Raw genomic sequence first — 23,934 nt, 5'->3', positions numbered from 1 at the left:
GTCTGATTGTTAGAAAATAATCGTTTTGGTTTTTTTAAGAAGGATTTTTTGTCTTTCTTCTTTTTTTTTTTTTTTTTTTTAGGAAGCAGGAGCTTTTTGTTTTAAAGCTACAAACTCAGGCATCTATCAACACGATTCACATGTTTGATTCTTAAACTAATTTTACACATGCAACATCTGCCGAGTTGCTGTAGATTTGACGAGGGGAGAAGACAATTCAGTGCTAAACCTAAGTGACTTGGGTTCAATTCCCACTTCAGTTACACATTTCCTGTGTGAAACCGGGCAAGTCATACCATCTACGGTCCGCGTTAGTCCCCGTTTCTAAAACGGGGATACTTCCTTATTTCACAGATGTGTTGTGAGTCATCCATTAATGTCTATGAGGCCCTCGGATACTACGGGAAGGGAAAGACCCACGGATATAAACAGGGATCCATATAATGAGAAACAGACGGGAAGACATCCAGGAGACTTTCTCTGCTCATTAAAAAGTCTAGGATTGAATGCTTATTAAATTTTACTTATGCCCCACATGGTTTCAGTAACTTCCCTTCTCACCTTTCCAGGCAGCAAAGGGCACTGGTACCTGCGCCACGAGGAAAAGAGACAAAAAAAAGCAATTCTGCGTTTTGCCAGCAAGGCATGTGCAAAGGGTTAATCTCTTTTCATAACTTAAAAGAGGTAGTTGTTTTTTTTTCCAGAAAAGCATTTGAGTCGGAACAAGAGTAATTATTGCAAAATCTGCATATTTCAGAGCTAAATATTCCCAGAAATATCACCACTGAAACTAGAAGGAAAAAAAAAAAAAAAAAAAATAAGGCAAGAAATCCTGTGCAGCCTGGCGAGCACCACCGCCAGAAAGCCAGAGATGGAGCGAGGCTCTCTGCACCCCCAACCCAGGTATGGCAAAGAGCAGCTGAGACTTCCCTTCCTCCTGCTCACGCTCACCAAACGCAGAAGCCACGGCAGTTTCATCCTACCTTAGAGGCCAATACTCAGCTCTGCCCCATCCAGTGCAAAACCTTCGCCTGGTTTTAAGGCAGATCCAGCTCCTGCACGCAGCCTCGTGCATCCTGCCTGGACCAGCTCCCGGCCGCTCCATTTCACTGTAGGCAACGGAAGCACCGTTCCCATGCTTGGGAGCAGGAGATTCCAGTAATGTCATTTCCATCACGGAGCGCAACTGGGATTTAAAGTCAGGCAGGTAGGGCATGCCAATATAGCACTCGTATTCCAGAGGGTTTGTTGGGTGTTTTTACGTTCGTAGTGAAAATAATCCTGTTCTCTTGCGAACAAAACTCAAGGAAACCAAGTTCTCTCGCAATGTTTAAGACGGCCCTCAAGAACCATTCAGTGCTTGTGACTGTGACGTGGGATTATGTGCATCACCGTCGCATCGCCTCTGGAGGATTGTAAAAATCTCTGCTGCTTTCACTTCTCACATCCTCATTGCTGCAAGAAAGTCATTAGTAAACTAATATTTTGAAACTACTGCTGTGTAATGATTCCTTCAAAATTCATCTGAATTGAACGCTCCAGACCTGCCAAACCAAGAACGCGAAGCCAGCGATTGGCGAGATGGTGATTCTTTCCAAGGTAATGTGTCTTGCATACAGCTAAAGCAGTAATTGCCTTTCCCCAATAATATGTTCCCCCTGCTGAGACTTATGGTTAAACTCATGTATTGAGAAACCTTCCAAAATGTTTCTACATAGTTTCAAACCAGAGGAATGGAAAAAAAGAAAGGGACAACTACAGTTCAGATGGAGTTTATGATTTCTGCTCAATCTCATAATTGCAGGGTGAATCAGTGGGAAACGAGGTTTCAGTCAATACCACAGTCCCTGGTCTCATGGCCAGCAAGCTCCATAGAGATCAGCTGAAAATGGTTTCCCTTGACCCTCCCCTGACTTACTGACGACCCTCGCCTCAGAGACTGCCTTGCCTTTGTTCCGTGGATGCACGCAGCCACCTCTGGACTGTCTTGCTGGGCACAACAGTGGCTGCCCGCTGCCCGCCCCCTTCTCCGTTTGCCTCGTGCAAAAGCCAACCGGCCGGTGGATGGTGGAGGTGTGATGCAAAACCCAGGCAGACAGAAGGAGTGCCCAACATTATTTTGCTGTGCAATAAGCAGAATCTTGCTTCAAGATGAAGCTTGACCTTCTCCAGAGAGCACACGCAAAGCCTAGACACTGAGATGGAGCGATGTCTTCCATGTCACTGTCCCTCAGGGTCAGAAAATTGATCCTGGCTCTTTTTATTTACCGGTGTATGAGTAGCCTCTGTTTCTCTGGAGGGTGGAGGTTTATCTGCAGCTGGTCACTACCCTGCTTCTCCTGCCCTGAGGAACTGACTCCTCGCACTGTCTGGTGAACTCAAGGGTTGGTCCGGAGCAGAAGGAAGTATAGTACGGGAAGTTAAACAAAGAGATGAACCACAGTGTAGGTCAGGCTGCCAAAACGTTAAGAAACAGATAACAGGCCAGATTTGAGACATCGTACACAAAATGCTGTCTCATAGCACGGGGCTCCGGCTTGAACAGACCTGTAAGCAACCGCCGGCAGGAGGAGGGGGTCCCAGCCAGACCCGTTGCTCCCTTGCAGCCAGGTTTGTCTGCAGATCTGCGGCAAGTCAGGCAGAGCACAGGGCACGAAGTTGCCGTTTTGCACGCGTAGGAGCCTGGGCTCATTGCACGCATCTTGTCAAGCCCTGTGCAAATGCATGCCGGACCCAGGACCCGGCCGCGCTGCAGGCGAAGCGCATTGTCTATCTGAGAACCAAAGTTAATATTGCAGTAACACAGCAGTGATTTTAGCCCTCAGTGCAAAAAAATGGACCCCAAATCAACTACCAAAATGGAAACAAGTTCGTCCCAGCACTTTTCATGTTCCGTATTACCCTGCAATGAAAAACAGCAAGTCCTCACACATCTGGACTGGGCTGCCCATAAGGGGTCACTTTGGAACCCCTTCTCTCATTGACTTCAGGAGATGGGGGGGTACCCAGCAGGCAAGCCTGCAGCTATGTAAATTAGAGGGTCAGTTAATCGCGATGCAAAATGGTACTGAACGACAGGAAAGAGGCAGCAGCAGCAAGGAAGTCACGGCTGCGTGTAACGACGAGATGAATTCCTGTTCCTTGCAGAGTATTCTCCAGTCTTTTATATACGCAGATTTTACCACCCATGATTTAGACCCCACGCCAGGCTACGTAAGTCCTATAGGGCTTTGCTTCATAAGGACGCCGAGAAAGCCCTGCAAAAAGCTTGCAACTGTGCTTTTTTCCCCTGGAGCTCACAACAACTCGTTTAGCCTTCCACAGCTCTCCACAGCAGGGGTAACACCAGACACAAGCCTGCATGTCCAAGCCTCTTGCGCGATGCTCACCAGCTGAATTAATATAATTTCCTTTCCAGTTTATTTTGCACTTCGTGGGCTTCCTGAAGGTTGTATTCCCCTCAGGCTTCACTGAAGAAAAAAAAAAAAATCAAAAAGAAAAAGCAACAAGTGTCATGGACTATTTAGCTGTATCGTTTAACTTAGCCTCTGGTTTTCTGATGGTTGGTTGAAGTTGAGTTGAAGCCATTCCACAATAGGGAAAATAAGGAATTTTAGTGTATTTCGTAAATATAAGAAGAGAGGGCTGCTTGTGGCCGATTGCAAGAAGTGACCAGAAACGAAGGACTGGAGGGGTTCAAGGCCAGGCTGGATGAGGCTCTGAGCAGCCTGGGCTGGTGGGAGGTGTCCCTGCCCAGGGCAGGGGGTTGGAACTAGGTGATCTTTAAGGACCCTTCCAACCCGAACCATTCTACGATTCTGTGATTTTATGAGTGTCGGAGCGTTCAGGCGTTGAGGCGCTGCCTTGGCCGAGTGCAAGTACGGGCTGCGTACCATACTGCCCATGGAGAACTCCTCCTTCTGCCCTGGTCCAGACAAGTTTACCCTCAGCATGTACTCGCAGGGCACAGATGGGTCAGTGCTTTTGCCTGCAGGGGACAGCAGGTTTGTAGGACTGAACAAAACCAAATGAGGAGTTTGAAGACAATGAAAACAATAAAAAGGAACTTTTAACATGCAAATTCCATCTCTGCTCCTTGATAATTTTACTCTGCAAGCTATTACACAAACTGCTTTTTGTCTCATTAACAATAAAGCAGAAGCAATTAAGCAAAATGCAATAAAACTTTAGCAAAATAAAATTAAAACAGACTCCGAGATTATTGTATAACCTCTCTAAAATGACAAAGTGATCGTTCAAGCTGACATCACAAAAAGCTTCTAGTTTGCTTGGAACACAGAAGCAAGAAGAAATGCTACAGAAAACGTCTCTATACAAACAGCATCTCTCATTGGGAGCGGAGGTGGCTGGTGGCTGCGAGCTGCATTGTAATTTATGCCTGTGCAGAATTACAGTCCCAGCCCACAATAAGGCTCCCTCTCTTTACACAGTCACAGCAAAATGGGGCAATGAAGCGTCCACTCCCGAATTGCATTTGCACCTTTGTGTATATCTACATGCACGTCAAACTACGCAACAGCGCGCAACGCTCAAGCAACTCATTGCTTTAATTGACAAAACAGGAATCGCTGCTAAGTTATCACGAGTTTTGGTTCGCCGTCCTTTCAGTGCCATCACACGCGTACAGCCAGAGTGCTGCCCTTCTCTCCAATGACCTCGATTTTTTTCCTGATGAATTCTGTTGTGCAAGATTACATAGGACTTCCAGGTTTCTGCCCTTCAGATACACGTTAGATGCAAAAACCCGGGTATTCCTTGAGCAACATGTTCGTGAGATGGTAGAACTGGGTTGTAAACAGCCTCTTGTAAACGCACTGTCCCCCCACTGCAAGGTGAGCAGCTCAGAGGCGGCAAACAGAAACCCTGATATGGCACCTGCAGACAAAATGATGGTCTGCCTCATGATCCAGCCATCTCTGCCCACCCTCACCCTCATTGCTCACGTATCTCCGAAGCCCTGCAGACAGAAGAGCATCTTCCCATTGGTTTCTGTGGGCAGATGAAGGTGCTCTGACAGCCACTGCCGCCTGACACGCGGGAAACGAACCAGGCACCAGCAGATCTGGGAGCGGGAGCAGCTACTGCCCGAGCCAGGGCTCTGCAGCGGGCAGATACGGCATCTCACATCCTGTCTGGGTGGCACGGACGGGGACCTCTGCTATAATTCACCAATGTGTGGCAGGTTCATTTCTGTAACTTATTGCTGACAGCCCAACTCTGGCATTCATACTTTGTTTTGGCTGGCCCCTACACAGTTACTTTTTTTTTTTTCCTTCTAATGTTTTCTGGTTTATACTTTAAAAAAAAATAATCATTAAATATCTATGGGTTTTTGTCATTTCCCTCTCTGAGAAAACAAAGTAAATTTACAGGGTTTTAGCAAGCTCTCAGAACACGCCAAGGGCTGTATCCTTCCAGAGTTTAAATGCCAGTCACTGGTAAAGGTGAGAGGCGTTTGAAAGGCAGACAGGAAAATCTGGAGTATCCCATTCGACACGTACAATACTGAAATAAGCCAAAAGCACGCAGGCCACAACCCCCAGCGCTCCGCGCAGAGACGGCTGACCGCCCCGCTCACCGCAGCATTCCCCCACGGCCTCAGCAAAACTCACACGTGCTCAGCAGAAAGTTTCCCCAGAAAACATGAAAAGCTTTGCCCTCTCAGCTTCCTGATTATTTTTTTTCCTCCCCCCTCAAGCGAAGAAGAGAGGGATCAAGGCTGACAAAGTACCCCTGCCATGAAGCTTGCCGTTGCTCTGGCTTTAGAAAACACCGTGCTGGCACAGGACCAAAGCTGAGGCGCTCGGCGCTGGATCAGTGCCGCAGCCCTGCCTTGTTACACCAGGGCCCAGGGAGCTGCGAGCGCAGAAGGGAGGAGAAAGGAGGGAAGCACCGATCACCCACGAAGGGAGCAGAAGGAAGTCACTTTTGCCCAAGGAACTGCAATATCAAGGCATGCGGGAATGGACCTATCTGTCCTTAATTCTCGCCCATTCCCTTCAGAAAAAAAAACAAATGCCAAAACCACCATAAAATAGAGCAAATGCAGAGCCACACTGCACACCCGCATGAAGTTCCTGGCAATGGGAAGCAGGCTGTGTGTTGCTGCGCCGGCGCGGGGACGGAGTCAGAACCCTGTGAGCACGACGGACAGGCAGGGCCAAAGGATACGAGTTTTGCAATGCAGGGTCTTCCTATCGCTTTTGTAGCTCTGGTAGGAACTCTGCCCCAGTTCTCATGCCACCCAGGATCACAGAATCACAGAATGGTCCATGTTGGAAGGGACCTTTAAGACCATTGAGTCCAACCATTAACCTAACGCTGTCAAACCCACCACTAAACCGTGTCCCTCAGCACCGTGCCTACCCATCACAGAATCACAGAAACTTCAGAGTTGGAAGGGACCTCTAGAGATCATCTAGTCCAACTCCCCTGCTAAAGCAGGATTGCCCAGAGCACATCACTCAGGGCTGCATCCAGGCGAGTCCTGAAAATCTCCAGAGAAGGGGACTCCACAGCCTCCCTGGGCAGCCTGTTCCAGTGCCATCACCCTCACCGTAAAGAAGTTTTTCCGTGTATTTGAACGGAACTTCCTATGTTCTAACTTGTGCCCGTTGTCCCTCGTCCTGTCACTGGGAACCAATGGAAAGAGTCTGGCACCATCCTCCTTCAACTCACCCTTTAGATACTTGTATGCCATAATAAGGTCCCCCCTCGGCCTTCTCTTCTCCAGGCTAAAGAGTCCCAGCTCTTTCAGCCTTTCCTCATAAGGGAGGTGCTCCAGTCCCATAATCATCTTGGTTGCCCTACGCTGGACCCGCTCCAGTAGTTCCCTGTCCCTCTTGAACTGGGGAGCCCAAAACTGGACGCAGTACTCCAGTTGTGGCCTCACCAGTGCAGAGTAGAGGGGGAGAATGACCTCCCTCGACCTACTGGCCGCACTCTTCCCTATGCAGCCCAGGATTCCATTGGCGTTTTTGGCAACAAGGGCACATTGTTGGCTCATGGATAATTTACTGTCTACCAGGACCCCCAGATTCTTCTCCTCAGAACTACTTCCCAGCAGGTCCACCCCTAACCTATACTGGTGCTTAGCATTCTTCCTCCCCAGGTGCAGGACCTTGCACTTGCTTTTGTTGAACCATCTACCAGATCATGGCATGACAGGCGGGTAATCCCTGCAGCTGTGAAAAGTTTGCATCACTTCAGGTCATGACCTCACCAGATCTCGCGAGCCACATCAGGATCGGGAAGACATTGGTATTTCGCGAGGAGGTCTGCAGGGAAATCCAACAGACGGCTGCCCTACCCACAGGGAGCAGCCACATCAGTGCCCTCAGGCTGGGAGGCTGATGGAAGTTTGTGATTGAAATCTGAGGACCGACCATTAAAGAGCCCATAAGCCCTTCGGGGCAACCACAGCCTGAAATTCCCACACTGTTGGACAGGAGGTTTTTCCTTCCTTGCTGCCCTGCAAGGTCGCTACATGCTCTCACCCAGCTGCCCGTCCTCCATGCGCAGCATTCCAGCATGGGATGCGATACACTGAGCTACCCGAGTTCCTACGGGCTCTAATATCCAGTAAGGACAGAAGATAACTACAGAAATATAAATACCTCATTAATTGTCTGAATTAGGATGATGCAAAAGCAGGGTGTAGATGGGGGAATTGCTGCATCTGTTCATAGCCTCTGATAAGAAATAAGTAAATAAAAATCAGATCTTCCTAAGTAACATGTTACTTTCTGGACACAGCAACAATACACAATGCCTTATTTTGCCAGTCTGTATCTTATTTAACCAAACACAAAGATGCTGAAAGATTTATATTTAAGTGACAGTGAAAAAAACAAACCCTGGAATCTCAGTGGAAATAATTCAACACGGAAACTTCCCCCACCAATTCAGGACCAAAGACAATGGGTTTTTTCCTATTCTCAATGAAAAGAAAGTCAGAAAGAGAAGAAAATGGTCCTATTATTCCCTACAGGCAAAAACAGAGCTTCTGATCCTATCACCAGGCCGGCAACCTCCTATTTACAGAAACAGCCTTGACTCGTTGGGCACATATAACAAAATTCATTTATATTTTATCACATAACAGAAATGGTGAAAAAAAAAAGAGATGCATTTTACACATACTGAGCAAGTGCTTGCTTGTCCCCAGTGCCACCCTCATCTTGAAAACCTTCCTTGATAAAGACTTTGCTGTGTTTCCGTTACGTGGCAGGGGAATTGGTAGAAGAGTCAGTTTAATTAACACAACTTTTCTCAAGATAAATATTTTCTCAGGCGACTTGGAGCGTCTGAAACGCTGTGCACTGGCAGCTGGAAGCAGCTCTACCAACGAACGCAGAACCAGCTGCAATAGATGGTGCCGCTCGTACAATTCCTCTTTCCCAGCAACGTGCCTCAAACCTCACTTCGAAAGGATAACATATATCCTGCAGATGTCTGCGCACACACACACATATATGTAGAGTAGCGTTTCCAAATTAGAAGCTGCACAGCTCTTTGCAAACAGCTATGACGGGTGCGAAGACACGTCACCGTTGGAAGACCCTGGTGTTCCTCACACCAACGGCATGGAGGTTCGGGGGGAAACGTCACGTTTTAGAGCTCTCGTACTGCCAGTAAAGGCCGCGCCAAGTCACAAAAAGCAGAAATAATTTGAAATCAAGATATACATTTGTTTAACAGGAAAGAAAGAAAAAACATGACTGAGTTTGGAGGGAATGTTGTTAGCTTTGTAGGAAGAAAAGAATCAAGTCTGGACAGTGTTTGCTTCCTTGTCATCACAAGCTCTACAAAACTCCCTTGTATGCACATACAAAAATACACCTTATGCCAGTGAAACGAAGCAGCTTTTAATGAGAACCAGAATGTGTTTTGGTTAATTTCCAGGTGATTGGTCTCTTATTCACAGATACTTCTTGTGGATGAATGCAAATATTTACACAGGGACCCCATCAGCTGTGTGTCCATCGATTCTGTTTTTTCCTCTCATAAACCTGTTCCTCAGGAATCCGCAGCACCAGCATTCACTGGGGGAATGAGAGAAAACCCAGAGCAAGATCTTCCACATTTTCGCTACCCCAGACAGGATCTCCTCCGCACCAGAGAATCTCCACTCTTTTAAATCCGACTGGATTAAAGTATCAATCAAAAATTCCCCATCCCCGACTCCCACACAGGGATGCAGTTAAAGCAAATATTCGCTCTAGCATCTGCTGCTTCCACTGGACTGTTGTGGCTCTATTGGAGAGCTGAGGCGGTTTTGTATGGGGAAGCTTCTCTCCACTTTGATGGGACAAATGTATGAGCATATAGCCATTGGGCAGGACAAAGAACAATTTTTTACCAAAATGAAGACCTGGAGACTTCTGCCTACGCCCGAGATAGAACAGGCATTCCTAGTTTTAAAAGACAATTTAAAAACCAGGAAGCCTGGTGCCGCCTTTTCCTTGCTCTGAGTCTCCAGGCTGCTTCAGACAATGCCACTTCCTTACATTTCATAGAATCATAGAATCTTCATGGTTGGAAAGGACCTTTGAGATCATCGAGTCCAACCAAACAACCTACAATCTCTGCCACTAGAGCATGCCCTGAAGTGCCAAATCTAGACGTTTCTTAAATCCCTCTAGGGATGGTGACTCAAGCACCGCCCTGGGCAGGCTGTTCCAGTGCCTGACCACTCTTTCAGTAAAGTAATTCTTCCTAATATCTAATCTAAACCTCCCTTGCCGCAGCTTCAGACCATTAGACCATTCAGACCATTTCCCTTTACATCTGTAAAGGTTTGAGAGCTCCAAATAGGAACACGCTTACAGATGCAGACCTGGAGTACAAAGCCATACGAGTCCACCACAACATCTAGTCTGGTGGCTGTTGGTCATGCGTGGACTTGCGGTGAAGGACGAGCAGGAAGATCCACCCCAGAAGAATCTGCTGAATGAGACTTCCAGCCTCACCCCGCTCCCGACCAACTGTTCAAAACCATCTGAACTTCACAGCATAGGAATTGCCCGAGTACATGGGGCCACCTGAATACATCAAAGGAAGAGCTAATGCATGAGATCTGTGTTTGCTTCATCCTCCTGTTAATTTTTGTAAGGCAGTTACTTAGACACCTCTGTATTCGTGAGAAGCAACTCAGTTTTTGTGACTTTTATTAGTCCTTAGTTTATTGGCCACTAAAATCTGCCCAGTGAAGGTACCTGCAGATGGAGCTGGTAAATTGACAGGTGACATTGGGAGTCACGATTTTTGTTGAAAGCAGCTGTGAAGTTACAGAACTTACCCCAAATCAAAGGGAAAGCGATCTTACGTACAGTCTAACCTGCCGGCAACGTTTCAACAGAAGCCGTATACGCCGCTATCATAGCCATGGACTGGATAAATTATCCTAACCTATCAATGCCATAAGCAAAATTACATCTTAATGTAGATCAGGAGAATGAGACCACTTCAGTGACACAAAGCTCCACTTTCTAATCCTAATAGACTTATAGAATTTGTTTCTAATAGCTAATGAATTAAGAATCCACCAATTATGTGTCCAATTACCATTAGGCTTCTAATGAAATAAAGTGTGAACTTCTGTTTAATTAGAAATGAGCTCATGCTGGTGACCAGAGACACCTTTAAAATATCTTTCCGCACTTCACAACTGAGCTCAGAGTTGGAATGGCATTAAGGAAACGATATGGAGGTCAAATATTAAAGATTTCAAGGCAAATATATATTTTTCAAAGCCTGGTCCCACATCCCTACCAAAGAAGGTGGATATATCTGTGTGCATAGTCACACCAGGAAATCTGAGAACACATTCCTTCTGCTTCGTGCTAGTTAGGCTTCAAAATATTTATTTGTTGATATTTTTAAAAGAATTGAAATGTCTTTGGCAAAAAAAAAAAAAAAAAAACGGACAAGGATTTTCATTAACACTTCCAAACAATTTTTTTTTTTCAATAAAAGCAAGTTACCTTTTTCTAAGAAATTGAAATAACAGATCTTAAACCTAGATCCAGAGATTGCTCGTGTGTATCATCTACTGATCCAAAAAAGCCTCCTGCTTTGCAAAGCCTCAAGAGGAAGAATGCTTCAAAACACCTCACCTACGATGAAATCTCTAACTGATGAAACAGTTAAGAGCTCACAAAAAAAACCCTCATTATTTTAATGCAAGCAATAAATTCTTTGGTCAAAGATCACAACTAGCTACGCATCTGAACTTTAGATTAAGTGGCTACTAAAAAGAAATAAATTAATAAATTAATAAATAAAAATCCCCACTCAAAACCATCAAGTCAACATCTGTTGGCAAAATGAATCTTCAGCCAGCATTCACGTCTCCTCTTGACTATGTCGTATCAGCATGAAAAGTAACAAGAGAAGTTTATGAGAGTACTGACACCCCAATTTTTGTCCAGATGCTTTGGTTAGATCTAGCAATCCTCCTGTTTGGATTCGCAACGGGCTCTCTTGGCGTGTTCCAAGGTAGCAACATGTTTTTGCAAAATACCATCTATAAAGCACAGCACTGAACCTCTATCCAGCAAAACTCTTTTTTTTTCAAGGGCTGCTGAAAACGGTCCACGGCTCCCTCCAGCGTAACATAAAGACAACCTTCATTATTCCTAGCATTTAGTGGGTCCAGGGACAGCCAACCGCCTGCTAAAACCACCCTGTACAGAAGCATGAGTGCTGTAACAAGGCTTTTGTCTCTACCTTCCCCTCAATGTGCAAAACAATGTTTGTAGATGAGGCAAGTCTGAAATTGCCTCCAGCCTCTTTATTAAAGGTTAAAAAAAAAAAAAAAAATATATATATATGTAAAAAAAAAAAATCTATTAAGGGGCCAGCATTCCTGCTTTATGCCTGTTCATTAGCAAGCAACAAAAGGAATAGCTACAGGCCTTGACAGGAATGGAGCAGACCTTCATTTACGGGTGTAGGTCTGGTGTATGGCTGCTGTCTCTGCAGACACCGCTCACTGGCTCTAGGCGGTCGACAGCAGAGGCTGTCTTTTGCCTGCTCGGCAGCTGAACAGGGCAGTTATGTCAGTACAAGTATAAAACAGTGGGGGACAGGTTCAAAAAAGGTGTTGGGCGAGGTTCCTGCATGCCCTGGAACAGAAGGCTCCAGTCACATCTTGTTAAGGAGGGCAACTCAGAGATCTCTCGTTAAGGTAACGAACAGTGAGGCCAGGTCTGGAGGAAGAGTTCATGTCTTTAAATAGACCAAATGATATAGTCAGAAACACCCAGGCGAGCTTTCAGCCACACCAGCCCTGTTGCAGGTCAATAACACTACAACTTTTGCAAGTCATTAAAAGAAACCAGCGGCTCTCACACCGCCAGGGTGGGAAAATAAGGTGCAACAGGAGGAAAGTCCCCCGCAGCGTGGTGGAAAAGGGCAGGGAGCTACTAGATCTCTACTTTCTCTGCCGTTCACCACTTGCTCAGCACGTCTGTCTGCAAGATCAGTCATTCTCTGCACGTTTCCTTTCAGTTACGATCGCCGTTTATGGGTGCCTGGGGTGTGCCCGGCAGCGGGGAGCAGGATGTGGTCCCACACCTCCTGCGCACAACACACAGCACCCCAGTCACAGCTCAGCACCTTGAGGGCTCGGAAACCCTGCAGAAAAGCACGGCGTGAAGGTTGCTTAGATTTCCTCCCCCCAACTCCTCCACCACCTTGGTTGCTGGCCACAAGCCGCCCAGGAGTTTCACTCCTCCACTTTCAGGGTGCAGCCAGCGAAGAGCACCTCTACGCACGCCTCCCAGCACGCTTACGGCATCGCCTATGGCTCCTCCATCGGGTCAGGCTGCAGACCAGAAGGTGGTGCTGCAAGAATGGTGGAGACACAACCGCCTGACCTGAGCTGGGGTGGAAGATGCTGAATCATCCATCCGTCGGGCTTCACAAAGCCCCACCGCCTACCAGACCTGCTCACTCAAAACCAACAGGGTCCAAAACTGGAGGAAGCCAAGCCATTAACTGGGCATCTGTGTAGAAGCCCTCTTCTGAGGAACCTGAACGACCCTGGTTTTCTGCTTTGCAAAATTTTCCTCTTTGAGTCTTTTGCATTCATTCATGAAGAACAGGATTGCGGGGGAGGAGAGCCGTAAATATGGCCCTGCTCGGGTTGCAGAGAGAGGATGCTTGGGCAGACAAGTAACATTCTGACAACATACTCAAAAAGAGAGAAATGTCTTTTCTTCCATACCCTCCCTCCCCCCTCTTTTTTTTTTTCTTCTAAAAGTCAGTTTGGAAGATACTATTCCTTCCCACAGCAAAAGTAAGTGGCATTCTTACAACCAAATCCGGAGTTTAAGAGAAGCGTCCTAGATATAATCAAACGATCATCCAAATAAAAGAAGGAAGTTCAAGCCCGGATGCAAAAGTGTTAAATTAAAAATACATGACCCGCTTGATAATTGCACAAGAACTTGTTTGTTTTCACAGTGAGGTTCTGCACAGCTCACAAACCAAATACGATGACCTGCGGGGGCTCCACAGGCTATTCTGTGATGCCAAGTCCTAACGGCAACGAACTGGTGTGCAGATAGTCCAGCATTTGTCTTGGGAATTCCTATTCTTACCCCTAGACTGAACAGCAAACAACATTCATGCTCACATTTACAGGGCACTACAGATAGAGAATTTCAGGAAAAAAATTATACTGTAGTCAAGGCCCTTGATTTTTTTGGAATAAGCATTTCCAGGAAGATTAAAAAGTTGATTTTCCAAAACATGATGCCACAATCTCACTTGGTCTTCAGAGACCCTCAGATCTTAAGACCAGAAGACAGCATGATAAATGATAAAGCCTGACCTCCTGCTAAACACAGGCTGAAGAACCTCTCAGACATTTCTGCATCAGGCTCATTACTTGTCCTTGACCTTCAATGTCTCTTATGAAAACAGAAAACAGTCATGATGTAAAGACTACAAATGGTGGTAGAAGAAGCAGTTCTCAGTTAAGATGTTCCAGTGATCGATTTCTTCTCTGCTAAGATTCTGTTCCTTTTTTTCTATGCTTACTTTGTCTAGCTTCACTGCCCAAACCCTGCATCTATAAAATAAAATACCAGATATTTTCTATTGTTGTTTTTGCTCTTTGAGGAGAAATACCCTGACTACGACAAGCCAAGAACAGATCTTTGTGGGCCCTTCCTAAAACCAGCCATATATGTTGGAATTCCCCACCGACAATTACTACTTGAGACCTATTTGGGGTAAGAGCTACGTATTTTAAATTTTAGACCTTATGCAAACCAAAACACAGAGAATTCTTGGAAACAAGCTTCTTTTCAATCAGCCTTCTATACATCTTACACAAACTTTCTAGCTGCAACTGGTTTTGCGGTCCTCAGTGGCTGACTGGGACACTGTGGAATGGCTTTTGATGAGCAGCAATGGTCAGGAGCCAGAAACCATCACAATTTTCTCTGGTCATGGAGACCCGACGGTGCTGAAGGTCAAAGGAGAAGAAAGAGATATTTCTATTCTTTGCAAACCAGCTGAGATTTCAGTACCCACATCTGGCTATCCACCAACGGCAAAATTCATGCGATTTTTTTTTCTGTAGCACCAAGATTTTTAAAATGTTATTCTTAAATACTGCAAAGAAGGGAAAAAAAAAAAAGATTTTTTTTCTTTTTTTTTTTCTTTCTTAGCAACTGCCAGACTTAATAATCACAGAGCGCACAGTACCCGAGACTCAAAGTTCAGCCCAATGCAACCGTCGGCCCCTGCAGTTTCCCCATTAGCTCCCCAGTGCACGGCGTGAGGACTGGGTACACAGGCTGTTGTTTTTAAAGCTGTGTTCCAGTTACTTAAAGCAACAATAAATCTGCAGGGCTATTATAGCAATTTAAAAAGTAAACCTAACAGGGAAGTAAATTTGGTAGCTGTTCCATCTGGCTGGCAGATTGAATGGAGCCAAGCTGCACTCGTTATTTTAGGAAGGACTCGGAGCAAGGTCAGCCATTAAGACCAGCTTCCCCAGCAGCACGGAGGAACTGGTTTACTAGAAGACACTGTATAAATATTTCGCTGAGCTGCAAAAGGAGGAAGCTTCCCCGGCCCCAGGCTGACATGTGTCATGATGAGTTCCCAGGCACAATGCTCAATGAATGCTGTTATAGGAAAGGGTGTTTATTTCACATTGCAAAGCGGTTGCCAGAACACACAATCACGCGTCTTACCCGACGGCCCTGCAGGAGAAACTCCTCTCCGAAAGAGAATGAGACGATTATGTTGGCATTAACTCTTTGGTGGTGGCAGCGGGACTTCCCCCAGTCCCTGCGCCGCTTCAACCCCTCAGCAAGCAGCACCGGGGGCACAAACAAATGTTACCATTGACGCCCCCCACATGCCGGGGAGCTAATTAAAACTCTGAATTTCAGCGCAGGCAGATGAGGTCGGGGCTCTTTCCACTTCTTCACTGGTTTCATTATCTCACCAGCTTTGATGCTCTGCAGACGGTCTCCTTCCCTTCACCACAAGGCAACGCAAGGAGCAAACTTATCTGAAAGGGCTGTAGGACTGGGCAGATCTAATCAAAAGTTGAAGGGTTTTTATTTCCCTGGTGTATTTCATTTTCACTTCGATTGTCATTTTTTTAATGAAGACAAATGGAGGAAACACCAGGTTAAAAAGCCTCTATCCTTGCAAGTAAAAACAATACGCCTCTGCTCAGCCTCAGCAACGGTCCTGCCTTGCACACTTTTGCCTTGATAACAATCCTGATTTTCTTTAACTGTTTTGGCACTGGGGTGATGCTGTCTTTGAAGCAGCCATTCCTGAAACGCATGGTAAATAAAATCAGAATTAGGCCTGATTCAAACCTCTGCTCCTATCCCTACTGCCAGGTCAAAACTTTAAGAATTTATTGAGCAGCGTGTTCTATCAGGATCCCACATCTAACACCAGCGAATCCTGGACAGCCTCACAAAAATAGAAATGCATCATTCCTGTATTACGGCTGAAACACGGGATCCTGGAGAAGTGTTGCCTGACAAGCTGGTATCAGAGCTGAGCCCAGATGTCCTGTTTTGCCTCCTTTTATCATGACAAACTTCTCTTTTTCCATTCTGAAGAACCATGCTATAAGCAAGCAATGTTTTCCTCCCACTTCCCATGCAGCAATCTTTCCCTTGAATTGTGTGGTGGAGCCTCATCATTTCTTCCAGGCGGGCAAGAGGATCACTGTCTGCGTCACTGAAATGTGCTGCGGGTTCATGTCACTGTAGAAAGCTCTAGGAAGCAAGAGGTCTGGAGGCTGCTGTCAAGTTCTGAATGGCACATTCATACGAGAAGGGGAGGAGGTGGAAGATTACAGACTAGCACCCAATCCTCTGACACCGAGAGGGCTTTGACCTCAAAGAGAACAGGATTAGACCGTGAGGTTGTGTACATCATCATACAACCTTTCATTTCTGCGATCTGCTTTCCTGTCGTTTAGCAGCAAGACATGCACGTCTCCATATGGGCAGGACTTTTTGGCCATCTGTGGTACGCAAGATACCAGTAAAGTCATGACTTTAAGTAATAGCTCTCCTTTGTGTCTTCCCATGAAGTATTAACTTTCTGTAATACATTTGTGCCACAGCAGAGGTCAGGAGGAGAAAAGTCATGTTTGCAACTTCTGTGGGACGAGCTCTTCTCTTTTGCACACCAAGTTTGGTACGTCACCCTGGAACATGACTGGGCACCCCAGAGGCAAACAGACTGCCAACAGACACCCCAGAGGCAAACAGACAGTTGATACAAATCAACTTGTATTTCCCTTTGCCAAGGTGCACCAAGCGAGAGGACACTGGGTGGTTCTTGCAAGAGGAAGGAGCCAAGTACAACCTGGCTTCTAGCAGGGAGTCTAGAGAGATGTTTCATTAGCGTTGGATGCATTGTGGCAGCACAAGAGCAAGTTTTCCGGGTAGAGGTACGGCAACCTTACACCTTCCATGATCCCAGATCAACAGCGCGTGTGTGCACGTGAACACCCTACAAAGCAACACTTTCTCTTCTGTCTCCCAAAGCTCCACAGTCACAATCTCGTGGCCACTGGGTCACCTACGAGAGCTGTTGACACAGACATGACCTGACACAGCTGAGCCTGCTGCTGCTGTGCTCCTGATCTACAGGAAGGGCAAACAATGGCATTGCCTTCATTGTGGTATCTGTTCAGTACTGCTTTCCCAGAGCTCACAGACAGAGATCCTCTGAGGACAGGCTGAGAGTTGGGGTTGTTCAGCCTGAAGAAGAGAAGGCTCCGGGAAGACCTTATAGAGGCCTTTCAGTACTTAAAGGGGGCCTACAAGAAAGATGGGGACAGACTTTTTAATAGGGCCTTTTGTGATAGGCCAAGGGGTAATGGCTTCAAACTAAAAGAGGGTAGATATAGACTAGATATAAGGAAGAAGTTTTTTACAATGAGGGTGGTGAAACACCGGCACAGGTTGCCCAGAGAGGGGGTTGATGCTCTGCCTCTGGGAACATTCAAGGTCAGGTTGGACAGGGCTCTGAGCAGCCTGCTCTAGCTGAAGATGTCCCTGCTCATGGCAGGGGGTTGGATTAGATGGCCTTTAAATGTCCCTTCCAACCTAAACTGTTCTATGAACACAGTTTTTGAAGTATTTGGCCTTTCACAGACACTTGACTTCAGGACACCAACCTTGAGATCCTGCCAACTGTCACGGATATACAAGAACCACTGTTACTGACAGTCATTTGAATAGTCTCCTCAGGGAACTTCAGCCATTTCTGCTCCTTCAATTCTTTTGGCCCTTTCTCCTTACTTCACACCCATGTCTAAATCATCAGTGTACACTAACCCCAGGAGATGACATATCTTAGTGTTGGATGAAAGGCCAAAAATTTTCTTTGTGAGCTGCCCACATGGTTGGCTGGGCAAGGGCAGGCCATGAAGTAGCTCAGCAGAGAAGACTTTTTGTTCTTAGTGTTAAAAATAATGAATGTGTTTCACGTGCCAGGAGCTACAGCAAGGAAACTGTTCCCTCCAAGGTGTTGAGATTTCATGACCGTGTGGGAGGGAAGAATTGTCTTCTGCTCTCTAGATGCTTCTGCAATGTCTACCTCCACTTCACCCAGTATCTCCAGCTCTTGAACTTCTTCCCTGTAGCTCTGAGCACATCCAACAAGTTTTAAATCTCCACCCTATTTCCCAGAGGAACCACCTCTTCCCTTAGCCATTATTTCTCATTCGGTGTGACAATGCCATCAACTCTCCAAAGCACTGTGGGACACTGTCCACATGCGGAATGTGTTGTATTAGCTACTAGACACCTCCAGGAGAAAGAGTTTGTCCAGTCTTTAATGCAACACATCGGCCTTAGGGGAAAAGCCAGCACCAGTAGACCTAATCAGAAAAGTCCTCGCAGCCATGTAAACCTTCATGTATGATCAGCAACTCACCTACGTTGTTTCACCCTAGGGTAAAACTAATAAAGCTCATCTTCTTTCTATGAATCATCTTAAGAAAACAGCCCCAAATAAAATGGAAAACATTGCTGTCACAATACCAACTTGTGCAGGAAATTATTTTTAGAAGCAGCTTAAAATAGAGTGTGTGTTACCTTGTTAAAAAACATCGCCTCTCTATTTTGGTAAAGAATGACCTAAGAGCAGCGATACACACTCCTGCGCAGAGACACGCTTCACACCCTGCACCAGAACTTCTCCATACCACTGTCTGAGAGAAAGCACTGAAGAATCATAGAACGTGTTGGGTTGGAAGGGACCTCTAAAGGCCATCTAGTCCAATCCCCTGCAGTCAGCAGGGACATCTGTAACTAGAGCAGGTTGCTCAGAGCCTCATCCAGCCTGGCCTTGAATGTCTCCAGGGATGGGGCCTCCACCCCCTCTCTGGGCAACCTGGGCCAGTGTCTCACCACCCTCAGTGGAAAGAACTTCTTCCTAATGTCTCATGTAAACCTGCCCTGCTCTAGTTTAAACCATTGCCCCTCGTCCTGTCGCTCCATGCCCTTGCAAACAGCCCCTCCCCAGCTTTCCTGTAGGCCCCCTTTAGGGACTGGAAGGGGCTCTGACGTCTCCCCGGAGCCTTCTCTTCTCCAGGCTGAACCACCCCAACTCTCTCAGCCTGTCCTCACAGCAGAGGGGCTCCAGCCCTCGGATCCTCTTCGTGGCCTCCTCTGGCCCCGCTCCAACAGGTCCATGTCCTTCTTGTGCTGAGGGCTCCAGAGCTGGACACAGGACTCCAGGTGGGGTCTCACCAGAGCGGAGCAGAGGGGCAGAATCACGTCTACGGATCTGCTGCCCACGCTTCTTTTGATGCAGCCCAGGATGCGATTGGCCTTCTGGGCTGCAAGCGCACATTGTCGGCTCATGTCCAGCTTTTCATCCACCAGGACCCCCAGGTCCCTCTCAGCAGGGCTGCTCTCTGTTACCTCATCCCCCAGCCTGTATTGATAACAAGGGTTGTCCCAACCCAAGTGTAGGACCTTGCACTTGGCCTTGTTGAACTTCATGAGGTTTGCTCGGGCTCACCTCTCTAGCTCGTCCAGGTCCCTCTGGATGACATCCCATCCCTCTGGCCTGTCAACTGTACCACTCAGCTTAGTGTCATCAACAAACTTGCTGAGGGTGTACTTGATATTGAACAGCACCAGTCCCAGTACGGATCCCTGAGGGACACCACTTGTGACCCCTCTCCAGCTGGACATTGAGCCATTGACCACTACCAAGAAAAGAAAGAAAAAGGAGGGAAATCCAAAATTGGTCTTAACACCTCACTGCCAATGTCACAAAATGCCAGGGCTTAAAGAGAGGAATGTAAAAGGATGAGACAAAGAAGATTTTTGGAAATACCACTGTGTTTCCCACTAAAAAGTGAAAACAAAAAGCTGCATGTAACTTTGGGGAAGGGATTTGGTTTCTGACAGCCAACCCAGGATCTGAAACAGACTCTGATGCAATGTGGACTCTGGATTTGAAACGCCATTGCCACTGTGAAACTAAGTCTCAATGCAAAGACTTGAGGACATATCCTCCAGTACACCCTTCTGCATCAGTAAAGTAATGGAAAAGGAAAGGAAAAGAGCTCTGGGCAGCAGCGTGCATCCCTGCAGACACCACCCCCAGCACCAACACTGTGGAGTGCCCTTTCCCCGAAAAGGGCTCCAGCTGTCTCCTGACACAAGGACTTGAGAGGGCATCATATCCTCAGGTGCCCACCAAAACCCACTGCAGACAATAAAATCTCTGCCAAGAGCAAATACTTCTCCATAGGCCATGCTGTGGCCACCCTGCACCTCCCCATGCTCTTTGCCATTTCACGAAAGCACAAGAGAAAATTCATCGATGTTTGGTCTGTTGAATCCTAGCAAGATGAAACCCAAAGGATACCTCTCCAAACCACCACAGGCTCACGGCACTGTGAAGCCAAGGAAGAAAAGCAAAGCTGAATTAAAAGGAAAAGGAAAACAGTAATCGCACGAGATTTGAAAGTGGTGAGGAAGAGACTCTGCAGAGAAGCCTGGCTGCTGCTTGGGGCTGCGCAACATCAAACCTTCCCATTTACCTGACGAAGACGTAGAGCAATGGCCATAGCATCCACACAAACTGTCACGGGGAAAATCTTCTGGTCTTTCAGTCTCGTAAAACTCAAAGCCAGCTTAAAATTGATTGAATCTTTCCAAGGAAGCTCACTTTTGAGTGGTGAATAAATATGAAATGAGAATAGAGGGATGAATCTGATGGAAAATTACCTCATTTGGCAGATACTGTTCTGCAACCTTCGCTATACGCGGATACATATGGGCAAGCACATATGCAGTGCCATACAGTTTTGTTTTGTGAAAATCTGAACAGCTTTTCAGAAATGGAAAACAGTAAGAGAAAGAAGCTGTAAAAAAAAAAAAAAAAAAAAAAAAAAAAAGCAGTGATGGGAAAAGGCAGTGGCATATGCAAGTGAGAAAAGATATGGCTGTTGGTGAGACACAGAAATGGAAAATTACAGCAGGATTGCTCCAGAGGGAAAAAGCCACGTGTGGGAGGGGGCAAGGATGCTATGCAGGCGGGCGTTTGGCCATGCCAGAAGGTCGGGAGCTGAACTAGGCTGCTGCCAGAGGGGAGATTTGGTACATTTCTCAAAAAAAAAAGAAGCTGCAAGAAGAGAAGAAACACGTTTGAAGACATTAGCACAGGGGTGGCTGGGTGACCTGCAGATGGGCACTATGGGAGGAGATGGAGAACTAATGGCTGGCTCGAAATGCTGGATGCAATGTAATTCTCCCTAAAAGCCCAACCAGCCAGAGATTTGTACACTGCACCATATGAAACAATCCCAAAATATTACTTAAACTCATAGAGGTTTTAAATAAGACTCCTTAGACGTGTTTTTAAGTCACATAAATAAAAGTCAGACAGCTGAATTAATCCTAATTAATCTGATTAGGATTACTGCAGTGGTAAGAATCATTTAGTGGTACCGTAAGATCTTTTTTTCCCCCCTCTCTCCAAAAAGAACTCCCTTCGTGCACCTGCTTTTAACAGCACCATACCAGATAGCCCATCCAACTATAATTCCATTATGGTCAGGAGAGATTTCATCCACTCAGTGAAATGCGATGAATAAATACAAAATCATTCACATTATGTACTCTCTACAGGGATATTTAAGGCTTTTCCCCCCAAAGTAAATCAGTTTTATGTAGTTAAAGTCCTTGAAAATACCAAACTGCAAGTCTTTGTTCACAGAACTTAATTTCTTCTCAAATTCCTGTAACTTTGGGAAAGACATACAGGTCACAGAGGAGGGGACGAGGATCAGTATTTCTCACCCAGGCTCAGCCTATGAGCCTAACACAATACTGGCCTCCCGTGCCTCAGTTTCCCCCTTTGCAACATGGGAATAGACCTTCTGGCCCTATGACACAGGTGCCATAATTCGCTGGCACATCTATGAAGTCTGAGGTGAAATGCAAGTAGAAATTATTTTTCTTATTTAAGCATAAATTTCCAGAAGCAGCAGAGATGAGGTCTGAAACACAGAGCTATTCTGACAAACACGTATACATTTAGGTGCAGCTAACAACAAACCCCGGCTTTATACTCCTCCTAAGAGAGAAACAAGAAATTAATTCTCATGTGAGTTAATTTGCGACCGATTACCTTTGGGGTCCATCCACCGTTTTTGTTTTCCTTTCTTATTTGTTAAACACCGACAGTTACTGGGACATAAACAACGTCTGTCCACTATATTTTTGGTCTCTGCGGGCAGCATCTGGCTCTGCCCCTTTGCGTTATAAACACAAGCTTGGGCTACAAAGCTTAATTTATCAGACCCCATGGAAATTCATAAATCCTGGAATACTACACCCTTCGCCACCTCCAGCAAAATGAACCTATGTGATAGTCCGCTGATACAGGAATGCAGAGGGCAAAAATCCCAGCAAAGGACATAGACCATCTACCGGGACACACACCTGCCGCCACCCCCAGCAGGTCCAACACAGCCCTGCCATTGCCCACCACCACCTCCTCGGTTCGTAAGTCAGGAAACAAACTGCATTTGCTTTCCTTCCCTCTGGGTCTCAGCCCCAAACGCTCGTTAATAAACAAGTATTTGCGAAAGGGCAGCCACAAGGTGTGAACGGAAGGTGGGTTTGCCTTGAGAACGAAGGAAAAAAGAGAACTCTAGCGAATACAGGGGGAAAAGTTGACTTGCCGATTTGCCAAGAAAGCATAGCTTCCACCCTTTCAAACTCCTGGCCCTGCGCATAACTGGTCTTGTTCAGGCGTCAGTATGCCAAATAAACTTATTTCTCATTACAAAGCTTCAAAGGGTCTGATGGAACCTCTTGCTTTGGGATACAAATCTCAGTGTCCCAGGGAGCTGCGTTGCTTTTCGTGCCTTTTGCAAGGCAAATGCAGCACAGCAGGATGCTGCCACAGCGCACAGAGCCAAAGGGAAGGATGTACCGAGTGGGTGTCCGAGGTCTCCTAGCTCTAGGAGAAAAATACAATTCAGTATTTTTATAATTGATGTGAATGATGGAACACAGTATGCTTACTAAAATTGCTGCTGATACCAGGCTGGGACGGGCTGCAAGTACTTCGGAGGCCAGGATTAGGATTCAAAATGGTCTTGATAAATTGTAGAAATGGTCTGGAAAAAAAAAAAGAGAAAAAGAAAAAGACAATTCATGAATGATGGGTGAACAGTGCTAAGACAGGAATAATCAATGACACGGTCACAAGGGAAATAAATATCAATTCAGAAGGGGTGGTTTTGGAAAAGGAGCTCAGGATTACCGTGGATCACAAACTGAACAGGAGTTGAACGCTGTCACATTGCTGCAATAAAACCCAACACAGAATGACAGAAGGGTTTGGGTTGGAAGGGACCGTTAAAGGCCACCCAGTCCCACCCCCTGCCATGAGCAGGGACATCTTCAACCAAATCAGGTTGCTCAGAGCCTCGTCCAACCTGACCTGGAATGTTTCCAGGGATGGGGCATCTCCCACCTCTCTGGGCAACCTGGGCCAGTGTTGCACAACCCTCAGTTTAAAAAATTTCTTCCTTATATCATCACACCGCCATACGCAGAGCGGAGTACTGTTCACCACATACACAAAGGGAAGTTTTCATTTATGTAGCGCTACTAAAGTCCCGATATTGGACACTGCATTTCAATAAAGTAGTAGAGAAAGTCCCAATGCAGACAGCAAGAATGACCAGAGGCTGAGAAAGCACAGACTGGAAAAACAGTGAGAAAATAACATAACTTTGGACTAAAGAGTAAAGACTACAGGGAGGCATCATAATGATCTTCAAACACATCAAGAGGGCCACAACAGAAAGGAATCAACTGTCTTCTTGGCTTGTCAAGGGTAGCACAAGATGTCATAGTCTTAAATTGC

General features: G+C 46.2%; 1 protein-coding gene across 8 annotated transcripts in view; it reads right to left on the bottom strand.

Moving 5' to 3' along the window:
• Positions 1 to 23,934, bottom strand: part of HIVEP3 (HIVEP zinc finger 3) — a 324,947-nt gene that overhangs the window by 79,765 nt on the left and 221,248 nt on the right. For all 8 annotated transcript variants that reach the window (XM_074563334.1, XM_074563333.1, XM_074563335.1 and 5 more), the window contains one exon: positions 23,085 to 23,179. The gene's annotated coding sequence lies outside the window, so the exon portion shown is untranslated. The remainder of the gene's footprint in view (positions 1 to 23,084; positions 23,180 to 23,934) is intronic.

The sequence above is a fragment of the Larus michahellis genome, chromosome 19, assembly GCF_964199755.1.
Source record: "Larus michahellis chromosome 19, bLarMic1.1, whole genome shotgun sequence".
NCBI lineage: Eukaryota > Metazoa > Chordata > Aves > Charadriiformes > Laridae > Larus > Larus michahellis.
This window is presented reverse-complemented; position numbering and strand designations above follow the sequence as displayed.